Source organism: Limanda limanda, chromosome 10, assembly GCF_963576545.1.
Source record: "Limanda limanda chromosome 10, fLimLim1.1, whole genome shotgun sequence".
Lineage (NCBI taxonomy): Eukaryota > Metazoa > Chordata > Actinopteri > Pleuronectiformes > Pleuronectidae > Limanda > Limanda limanda.
In genome coordinates, this window is record NC_083645.1 from 17,700,921 (window position 1) to 17,712,991 (window position 12,071).

The window sequence follows — 12,071 nt, forward strand, 5'->3', positions numbered from 1 at the left end:
TTTCTGTAATATGCATTTATCCTTCATCAATCCCCAACATCGGACCAGTTTGAAACGTGAGTCAGGGATAAATCATAACAAGTGCTGGCCAGATGAGCACAACATTTTGTACTGATAGTTATAATCTTTAAAATATATATTTCTAAGTTATTACATGAAACTATTTTAAATAAACATTGTCCTTCAACTTAAGTTTACATTTACCTTTAAATTAATTTAACCTTTTCATTCAACTTATATTGACATATTCCCTCAAATTGAATTCCCCAACTTTGTTTGCTCCCCGACCCCAATGGGAAAAATTTACTTAATTCTTTAACTTTAAATTTACATTTTCACTCAACATAAATGTTTATTTTTCCTTCAACTTAAATTTACATTTTTCTCTCAACTTAAATTCTCCCAGTTGGGTGCATCCCCCCACCCAGTGGGCATGTATGTACTAGATACTGGTAGGTCAAAGGTTACTGGGCTTATCAATTAATCCCATCATACAAGGCTCCACCCTCTCGCACCCGACCACACCATGAAGGATCAGGAGGATCTTGATTGGCCGAGACTTCTGGCAGAACTTGAGACTGGAATGAATTTTTAAACTGTGTACAGACCCTGTTCATCCTAATTCAAACATATTCAACATTATAAATGTTTGGGCCCGCTCTGTTTTTAGTGGCAGATTTGTATTCTGCAGTCTTACCTAACAAACACACACACGGGTAATAGTACTCACCCGTATACAAACACTCCATCTCTCACACTCCGTGAGTCAGCTGTTATTACTGTCGGTGCGTGGGTACATACCTGCCCCAGTTTGTGGAAATAAAGCACAGGTGAGGAGCGGGAAGACGTGTTGCCTCTCTGTGTGGGCTGATCCATTAAACCTCTTAAGAGATGTTCTTAGCTGCAGTTTATAGAATTTAAATGAATCCACTATGGGTAGTGAACAACAAACAATGCACAGTTTGGATCGTTTTTATAAAAGCAAACCACAAAGAATCAGATGTTTATCATTGATTTACCACCCCACCCACCCTGAAACTAGTGTTGCAATGAGTATAAATATTTATTACAGTATGAATATGAAGTTTCATTGAAAGATAAATACTTCTAGTAGTGTAAGTCATCCATCACAGTGTTCATTTAACCGGAGCAAGACTATCATGTGGTAATTCAGCTATAAGAAGGAAGTCTTGTTGTATTCAGGCAAATGTCAGATTAAGAGCTTTCGGATTATCTGCAGGCTTTCTCTGCCTGTTCCTCTTGTGTAAAGTCAGCAAAAAGTCGGTAGAATCCAATGTGAGCGCCCAGCAGGAGATCCTCCACTGGATTCACCACAAGCAGGGGTGAGGGGGTTGACAGATGCCAAACTGAAAAATTGAACATAGAGAAAACAAATATCTCCGGGGGGAAAAGCAGTGAGACACACGTAGAAGACACAGATGAAGATGTCAAGAGAGTTTGTGGTTACAGGAGCCGACAGCGATGTCAACAATGTCACGTGATCTCAAATTCTCCCATCCTGTCCGGCTTATCTCCAGTTGATCACAACCCATCAATCACACTCATCACCTGGATCCAAAAAAGGCCGACAGACTATTTCCTTTGCTGATATGGACGCTCACAGCCTGGTCATAGTTAGCACTTGTGAATACTCCGCATGTAATCTCAAACCTCTCTGCACAGCCACTTCCATAAAGGTCAGCTCATGTCAAATGGCTCCTAGAAGCACAAACAGCACATGGTTCCTGTTTTAGAAAAGCATCTCTCTCTGTTTTTCCAAACCAGCAGACGGACTGACAGATACGGTAAATATCGTGCTACAGGGGAGGTTGGCTCCATATTTCTGTGCGACTGTTGACAATGGATTTGTGTTCCTGTTACCTGAGAGGAGATCAGATACCCTGAGTGGGGTAATGTAATGTCATGCTGGTTAAAAAGCAGGCAGAGGGAAATCTCTTCCCTCACTGTCTCCTCACGAACGTCATTTATACCTTCACGTTGTTTTTGTATCGTTTGTACTTTGCATTTCTTTTTTCTTTACTTTACAATGTATCTTACTTCGGTTTTGGATTCTCTTATTTTTATGCTTCAGCACTTTTTTAATTAGGTTTTTTAATCTGACTTTTCCCTTTTCCCCCCGTTACTGGGTCTTTGTTATTCTTTCTCCATCTGTTCTCTCCTTTGCTGTCATTTTTTATATCTTTCTCTCTGTTTTACTGTAAGTGAATCCCTCGCCGGGAGTTAATTTGTGAAATTTACAGAGTTTATGAACCGTGGCCAATGCATCACTGTAACAACGTAAGCAGATATAACCATGAAATGAGATCTGCCTCCATGTGATAATCCTGCAGTGCAGAGCGCACGCCCCGTGACCCGATCGGTCCGAGCAGATCTGTGGCTGTAACGTGTCCGCGCCTTCCAGCTGACAGAGATCTGCTCGGTGGCCGAGCCGATGAGGTCCAGTCCGGATGTCTGTTCATAAAACTGTAGCACCAGCTCCCACTGTGAACCCCAGCATTCGTCTGGGATAAAAGCCAAACTCTCCATTGTTTTCCTTCACTTTGGTTCTGTGACCCTATCATTAAAATGTGTGTGTGTGTGTGTGTGTGTGTGTTTGGCTCCGTGCATGTTTGCTTGCACAACATGTGAGAGTGTAAATCTTTCTAGAGAGACTCAGTGTCTGAAGCTGAAATGACATGTAAATTTATGAATTATTTGGGCTGAGGAACTGGCAGCATGACGCTCAGAGGAGTGAATTTTCTGTTTTTGTTGGAGCGTCTATCTGACCCTCACCGCTATCCCACAGCCCCCCCCCCCCCCTTCCTACTCTAGTGTCTGTCGTTATCCATGATAATTGAAGATAACCTCTTTGAGTCAGTCATGTTTTCTTTTTCAGAACCAGAGCCTCTACACAGGACTTCTTCAACAAACACTCCAAATCTTAAAAGGACTTTAAAAATAAATCCTTTATTTCTGTTCAATCTGGAGTTGAGTCACACAGCTGCCTGCGTCCCAGTCTCAGCCAGTCTAAAGAGCTGTGATGTCCTGTGGAGGTTGTTAACGTCTCCAGTGCTTTACTGTGATGACTTCATTAAAGTCCTACAAAAGTAGGCTGAGCTTGGGGGTCCGACGGGGGTGTTTGAAGGCTCTCAGGGGGTTAAGCTGTAGTTTTAAGGAGCATCTATTTGTTTGGAAGCCAGGGTCTTACAGTCTTCCTGCCCCCTGCCAACTCATTCACGTCCAGTTGATCTGACATCATCATTCCTACACGCACACACACACACTTAGATTTAACTCACGCTGTCTTGCTCAATAGATATGAAACCAGGCTTATTCTTATCTGGATGCTCATTTCCTGCTTCTCACACCTCACTTCCCTGCCCTAACACACACACACACACACACACACACACACACACACACACACACACACACACTTGCATCAGGCTCAGGGGTCGGAGAGGGGGGGATTAAGAAGCTCGTCATGGAGCTTGCAGGCTGCTGAGTTCCTACCATCCAATGCTTTGGGGTCAGCATGGTATTCGTACTGTTGCACATGTCTGCTCAAGGTGGACAAAGCTGGGCTTGTGTGCACAAGCGTGCAGCTGCGAGGGCAGTGTGTTGATGAGGTCTTAATCAGAGCGCTTACAGCCAGGGTCAGAAGGTCGGCGGGTGACGCTGGGTTTTGATTGGGCCCCTGGGAACCTGACGGAGCCCGAGGGCACGAAGGCAGCGCGGCAGCAGAGAGCCACAGCACTGTGACACGGCTGATTTGTCTCGGTCACTGCACTCCGCATGCCTTTTTTTTTTCTTGCACACAGGCACACACACAAATACACACACATATTTGATTGTCCACCACACACAGACAATAGAGCGAGGTCTGTTATTATTAGGCAGGAAGAGCCCGCTGTGAGGCTAAACCAGCTCTGGTTCTCCAGCCGTCACTTCTCCTACCTCTGAGTCTCTAAACTACCAGACTGGCTCTTATCTCCTCTCTCACCTCGTACAGCGTTAGGTCAGTTTGAGCTGAATGAAGAATATCAACCTTCAATGTGTCGTTATAAATGAAAGAATAAAGACAGACAGGCTTTATCGGTCTTTTAAAGGGAGTCTCTCTCCAGCCTGTGCTTGATCTCATGCCAGGCGTCTGGAGTCATGGATGACTCACATGGTTGAGGAGAGTTTAGACGACTGTTTGGAAGGGAGTGGGAGGTAAGTGTCCAAGTTTTGAGTATTTGCCAGGGTTCAAACTCTTTAAGAGTTGTAATGAAAATGACCATTTCAGTAAATGTGCAAATTTTCAAATTGGTCTACAACTGCTACTGGAAATTTTGAGCACAGCTTTGCCATTTGCATTTATTTGCTTTAGCAATCAAAAGTGAAGGACTTTCCCCTGCAGGCCACCAACGGTGATTTGTGACTGCCTTCCCTTTCCACTGTGTTCTTGGAAAGAAAAACGAGGTGGATTTTGACCAGACTACTGTTTGTACGCCGCCTGGAGCAGTAGAAAAGTTGGCAACATGCCACACACCAATTCATCACCTGAATAAAAAGAAACCAGTCCGGCAGAAAGCAGCATCCAGGGACCAGAGCGTGGACTGCTGGGTGTCAGAAAGAGAATTATGGCAACGTTCAGAGAAATCAGTCAAAAGATGCAGTGACTGTTCATTTGCTTGCATGCACATTTCCTGATTTAGTCATTTGCATCTGAAAATGACCAAAAGCCAGAAGTGACCTCCATGATTTGTTGCCATTAGTTACGGCAAGAATTTTGTAAATCATGGTTGCATTCAGACGTCCAGAGACTGTAGAGAAATGAATCCACTTAGAAGAAGGTCAGCGGTTCGATCCCCAGCTCCTCCAGCCGACACAAACCATAAACTGTATATGTACAGTATATATAAAGGGCTTTGAGTGGTCGATTGGAGAAGCGCTATGTAAATACAGACCATTTACCATGAACATCATGGTGTCCCTCTGTGAATACCTCAGTGATGGGCTAACAGTCTCACCAGGCTTCAAAGCAGACCACCCCCCCCCCTTTCCACTAAGCTCTTAAATGTTAGAAAAGATAACTGTAAATTGAAAAATGAAAGATGAAAGGTAAAGCAAAGGTTACTGCAAAACGGTTCATCTGCTGTTCCTCAGCTTTTCCTCCATCCGACTGACTTTCATGTGAGGGTCAGCCGCAGTCAAAGCCAATCACCTTCCCTGAGACCCAGCACGTCTAACACGTATGTAACGATTAGATATCTGCCCTTATACCTTTCATATGTCAGGTTCTCAAATCTTGTCACATATATCGTGTACACTCTTTAATACCATTTTGCACATCTGTCTTGTTTCAGGAGGCAGATGCATTGCAGCTCTGTGAACCTTCTTTTTAACTCTTTCTGTATAAGGTGCTAAGTGTTATATATTTGCATGCTTCGTTTTGTATCTTGTGTTTAGCTGCAGGATGCAAAAATGCTCTTTCGCTTTAATGGACTCAGCAGTTGGAACAATTAAGGAGGCTTAAGAAAGACTCTCCCACAACTGGTTTGCTCTTGTAATGCTGCGTCTGTGATGAAGTCTCTTTTGAAAATCAGTTCTGATGCATCTACAGACACGGAGAGTGCCTTGGTTTCCTGCCACAAGAGTGCACACCAATCCCTTCTAATTCAAGTATTAGTCCACACGAGAGAAAGCAGCAGTTCAGCTGCTCCCTCGTGCCGTCAAGGATTTTTGCTTCAGCGGATGAATCCAGGGTCAAATGAAATGCTAATTTCCCACCGTGTCATCCGATCTCAGCTTGTCAGCTGCTATTGTTTGGTTGTTTTCATATTTTTCTCTCTTTGGCATTGTTCTGATTTTCTGATGTAAACTTTCATCAAGAGCATGTTCACTTTTAGTCGTCATCCAGTTGTGCTGTATGCAGGAATGCTGCTGTCGTCCCAGTGGTGGACGCACACACACATACACACACACACACACACACACACACACACACACACACACACACACACACACACACACACACACACACACACACACACACAAGAACATATACTCACACATGCACAAACACAGAGTTTAAAAGACCATAATCGAAGCCACATTGGTTTATTTCATACTTGCATGATCTGCCTCTCTCTGGAGAATGGATTGAAGAAATCACATGCCGTGTGAGATGCCACATTTTGACCATGGCAACATGCCACTTTGTGAACCTTGTTGTCTTTGCAACAATGTAACATACTAACTGTCATGTGGTGTGGCACACAATAATGAAAATGATGAATAGAGTTAGAATATATGTCAGTCACACAGCTGTGTTCGATAAGTCACTGAAGTTAAATCAATAAATCAGCATCTAAAACCATTACCGTGACCATGTATTACAAACCAGCTCGTCCAGCCTGGCCTGCAGTGGGTCTGTGTTGCAGTGTGTGATGCTCGGGGCTTCCACTCTGCTGCTCTGCACTGCAGGGTGTATCTATAGGGAGATTAGTCACCTTCCGCTCGCTCAATGGGCCCCGTTAGTTTTAGGACTTAACATTGTCACGCCAGGCGGGCGGACTGCTCTCCAAACAGCTCTACCATTCAGCCCCAGTAACTGGGTGACCCACAAACTGTGCTGGGAAGAGAGGAAAAGAACGGCATGTGGGAAAAGTGCAAACTGTAATGACATAACCCTGCTGGTGAGTCATTTAATAAAAGAAAAAACCATTAGCTTGCAACAGATGATCAGAGATAATGGGGCAGATCAGTTTACTTATCACTGATTAATTGACAACTGTTAAATTGTTTTAATACAGTACAGTGCTGAAAAGCCCTTGAGCACGAGCACGTGTAACCTCTGCTCGGCTCCGAGATGAAAGACAGACCTCCCCTCGGTGTTTTGGGTCTTTATTGGTTTTGTTTTTTCAGGAGGCGTAAAAAAGCCAATGAAAGATCTTGATCCAGTCAGCTCTATAAAGCAGGTGGGGGTTGTGGGGGAGGGAGAGGAGGGGGGGCGGGCAGGGGACACCCCTGCCAGGGGTTGCCAGATGTGTGACCCGGCCCATCACTCTGCGATAAGAGCGACAGCTGACTCTCAGCTAGGAGCATGTGGGAACAGCCTCAGCGGTGCGTCCAGCCTTCCCGGGGAGACTGGGAAAGTGATGAGAGGGCGATGGCGGAGGTATGAGAAAGAGGAGATGGGGAAACGATGACTTATGGACAATTCAGAAATGAAAGCTTCTGTTTCTCATCTGCAGTTCACATGTGCAGACCACTGTAGCAGCAGAGCGGGTCCTAAAGGCATCCATAACCAGCCGCTCACTCAGCACCAGTTTCATCCCTCTCCATCACCAACGGGCTGTGTAATTACTTCGATGTGTTCTGTGCAGAGACGCCTTCCTTCAATCCCTCTTTCTCATTACCTCCATCACATCCCGCTCTCTGTCTAATTATCCCACCAACGCTGAGTCAGGCTGTGCACGTCCACCAATTTGTACAGGACAGGAGAATGGGCGATAGCGATTTATTGGCAAAGTTAGTTTTTTAATAGACTGCAGACGCTGCATGACACGGACTCGCATTGGCAGACTTTTTCCCAGGCTCTGATTGGCTCTGGAGATGCCATCACCGGGCTAATGGCGTGTTATCTCTGTGATCTGCTCAGCATTAGACCCCCCGCTGAATAGAGCCGAACGCTGCAGAGTATAACTGAGCCACATGTTGATCTGTGTTGTTTTAGCCCTCTGGGGAGAAGGAAGAGAGGTGATAAGAATCTCTGTGGAGTTTAGGCCAAGCCCTATTGTTCAGACCTGTGTGTGTGTGTGTTTGTGTGTGTGTGTGTGTGTGTGTGTGTGTGTGTGTGTGTGTGTGTGTGTGTGTGTGTGTGTGTGTGTGTGTGTGTGTGTGTGCGTGAGTGTTTGTCCTGGAGGGAGGGGGAGAAATCAATCCCTCCATCAGTTCCCCTCATAAAGTCTGTGCAGCTCAATTATGATGAGGTCAGCATATTTATGGGGCAATCGAGAAAAAACAAAACAAACGGTGCACGAGTCGATTCATCTAAGTTTCATCACTGTAAATGTACAGAAAGTTTCAGGCGTAAAAGTGAAGAAGCCCAGCAGAAAGTTTTCATTTGCTTTATGAGATTTAATCATCACCTTGAGTTACAGGAGGTGGAACTCTCTGGGCCGCAGTCGCCACAGGGCGACCACACGTCTCCTGTACACAGCTTTTCATTTCTCCTCAGTCATCCGTTACCCTGAAAAATAACCTCTGTGTCCAACTAAATGATTCATCCAGCGACACCGAACCGATCATTTGAAAAATCACATTCAAACACAAGTTTAAACCCACTTAATGCTCGACTGAGGTGCCTGACAGAAAGCAGGGGAGGCTGCGGACGAACAAGCATCTTCAGTTACAGCTCTGATGGATGGAGAGGGTTCTGTGTGTGTGTGTGTGTGTGTGTGTGTGTGTGTGTGTGTGTGTGTGTGTGTGTGTGTGTGTGTGTGTGTGTGTGTGTGCGTGTGCGTGTGCGTGTGCGTGTGCGTGTGCGTGTGCGTGTGCGTGTGCGTGTATGTGTGTGTGCGTGTATGTCTGTAGCCAAACACTCGAGAGCCTCTCTGTAAAGTAGCTGTAATGAGAACAGCATGGTTTGGACAGCAGACAGCAGAAGATGATGATGGGGGGGTGGAAACAAAAATAGAAACACTGAACTGACTCGCTGGTTATCAGCTGGAATTTCACTGAATGTGTCCGAACCAGACCAAACAATCAGTCAATAACTGATAATGAAAACGTATAATTCATTAAGTAGGAATACCAAACATTTCCAGATAGTGTTTTATTCGCCTTTCTTTGATATAATTTAAAATTAAGCATATGAAAACATGTTAAACAAATCATATCCAAACCTTCGTCCCTTCAGACTTGCATACGGCATCTTGTGAGGGACACGTTTTATAATTGACTTTTCATGATCTCGATTAAACTAACATGTAATAATGCACCACATATCCACTGATGATCTGTTTGTGTCCCCTTGCCTCAAAGTATTCATTCAGGCTGTATGTGTTCTTGTCCGTTTCCTGTTCCTTACATTCATCCCAGTCTCTTTCTGGTTTCACCCATGGTAGAGCTCTGGAGCTTATGGAAATAACAGCATACCTGGACTTTGACAATAAAAAACCTCAAAACAAAAAGCAGAGGCTGAGATGAAGGACAAGAGGGGAAAAAGGGGGAAATAGATGAAGGTGTGTCCGTCCATCCCATTCTCCATGACGTCCTGAATGAATTTCTTCAAATTTGACATGTTGTTGTGAATGTGATAATAGAATTTCACAACATCTGCTACAAGCGTTCAGTTAGAAATATGGAGGTCAAATGTCAAGGTCCATGTGACCTCACAAACCCCGTTTATGCCTTGTGAACACATTAAATTAAGATCACCTCGAGAGGAGACTTTCAGATTTGGCACAAACGTTCACTTGGACTCACTGGTGGTCCAAGGTCAAAGTCAGGGTGGCCTCACAAACGAGTTGTTTTTTCCTTTTGAACCTGGTGTGCTCCGTCGTCACCTGTGGTCATGTCTTTACCATGTGCTGCGCTTAGTTACATGCAACAGCTAATGCACTCGTGAGCGTCCTAGGAGAGCGATCCCTCACTTTATCTGAGATTTCTGCGTTTAGTTTTTGATGTTAAAAGTTTTTTTTGGTTTGCACCAGATTGTTAAGCCCTGCGATGCATAACACAGGCTACACAAAGGAAATCGATTGATTGGATAATGGATGTTTGGTCCTCGCTCGTCCTCAGCTGCACACAAGGTGTGATCATTGCGTGCCAGTGTGTTGTTCGTGCTGGGTTTGAAGACACATCTGCTCATGGATACTCTCGTCAGTCCGGGGATCTCTCTTCCTTTTACCGCACTCCCTCAGCAGCTCTTTAAACGCCTCTTACCCCATTGACTTGCATTGCAGAGTCAATACTTGAGGCTTTGGGTTCTCCTTGACTTTTTGAAGTTAAAGTGGACGAGCCGATCTCGGTTGATCCTCGCTGATCCAGAGTCTCAACTGTAAAGATTCTGACTCTGAGGAGCAGCGCAGAAATAATCTGACTTTCATTAAGTCCACTTTGGCAATTTTTAACTTTAATGACTGTCAGAGGCTCTCTGGCAATGGTGCTCTTGTTCATTAAGACCGACCGGAACAATGGAAGGAAGACGGAGAGAGCTGCCAGTCACCGAAGGGGAAAAGGTGCAAGGGGGTGAGCCAAAGTGAAAGCGAGGGATGAAAAAGAGGGTGGATTTGGAGCACGGAGGCGGGATGGATGGGGAAAGAAGAGGGAGAGAGCTTGCAAAGCAGCATGAGAGCAGTCTGTGCCAATCTTCTCAGGCTGTTTAGAAACATAAAGTCATGTTTACGGCCATGTTGTTATTATTTGCAGGTGGAGACGTTGAGATCACTGTGTTGCCTTCTCTGCGTCGTCTGTCAATAAATTCCACTCTAACCGACTCCGTCACTGTGAGAAAGTGCCTCTTCACCAGGGACTAACTTTCTTCTCCTGCTGCTTGTAAATCAGTCGGTTGGAGTTTGGGTTTGAGTCGGTGCCAGTGTCCCTGATGAGGGGATGATCTGTGATAGAGCCTTATTTATGAGCCGGTGGAGGTTTCACCAAAACCACAGAAGGAGAAGGATTTTCCTTCTGTCACAGGATGAAAGATTCATGTTTGATGCAGCTCCTCACCTGCTCGGCTGCCAAAAGGCTCCCCCTTGTGTTCAGAGACGTTTCCAGGCATGTTGAACAGTGTGATATGTGCAAGTGTTTGAGAGTTTTAGGGTCAGAATAGCAAGAAAGTGGCATCTTGCAAGAGTGCTTGAAGTCCCTGTAGGTAAAGATTATTTTTGTCCACACTTTTACTCTGCAGAAGAAAAACCTTTGTTTTAAAACAAAGGTTAACCCTTTTTCTTACATTGTTAAAAGGGACATTTGCAACATTTTCATTTATTAGAAAATCATTTGTGGATCTTGATGGGAACAAATCAGTCGTGTTTAAGGGACTGATATTAGGAGCAATTCAGTGCAGATCCACATAAATCCTTATCACTGATTAATTGAGATCCAGATCCATTGAATTTAAATTTGGTTTCATCAGGGGACTGTTGGGCCTCGGTGGAGGTATTCAATCTACTTGGTAACATTTAAGTTATATTATAAAATGCATAACAGAAGCATCATCTTCAGTCACTCTGAGGTATAGATCTTTAGGATCCGTGGGTTATTTCTGTGCATGTGGTTTCTGTGCAGACTCACAAAAGACCAATCAGAGTTTTAGACCTTGAGAGCGAAGACACTTTGTCGAGCCTTCACTTCTTCACAGAGCTGTTTGAGGCTTAAGACTTGGTTTCAAGGTTAAGGGAACAATTAGGCTTGGGTTAAGGTGAGGTTAAGGGTTGGGGTTAGTTATGTGGGTGCCATGGTTAAGGTCAGGTTTGGTGGTTGAAGAGTGCATGAAGTCAATATGTGTGTGTGTATGTGTGTGTGTGTGTGTGCGTGTGCGTGTGTGTGTTAACGAGATTGGTGGTTTGCGGGAGGTTTATTTTGATTGTAGAGCTGAGACAGCTGGGTATGTCAGTGATGGCTTGCTGAGGGCTCAGGATCTCACACACACACACACACACACACTTCCACATGCTCCTGTCTTTATGCATCATTTGATCATAAAGTACATTTATTCATGCTCACACTGCTGAAATAAAAATCTATTATTATCCTTTACCTTTAACCCTGCTCATTTTTTCTTCTCTCCCTCCCTCGTGTCTTCATGATGCCGCCTCCCTTTGGTCCACCTTCCTCCTTCATGTCAGGTATGTGATCTTGAGTTTTCCATCCTCCTCCTCCCCCTCTTCCTCCCTCCATATCTTTTCTTTTATCACACTTCCACATATTCCCAATTGTCCAAATGGTGCCTCTCTGCTCCTCACTGATGTGTTAAACCCCTACACTGTCAAAATCAGCACATGAGAGCTCCATGTGTTGAGCCAGCGTTGGTATGAATTGGGGCAAACACTGTACGACTGAGCTGCATATATATT

The 12,071-nt window shown here is 44.6% G+C and overlaps 1 protein-coding gene across 1 annotated transcript in view; it reads left to right on the forward strand.

The window, feature by feature from the left end:
• The window catches only part of col23a1a (collagen type XXIII alpha 1 chain a), a 117,586-nt gene that overhangs the window by 31,802 nt on the left and 73,713 nt on the right, over window positions 1–12,071 (forward strand). The window lies entirely within an intron of this gene.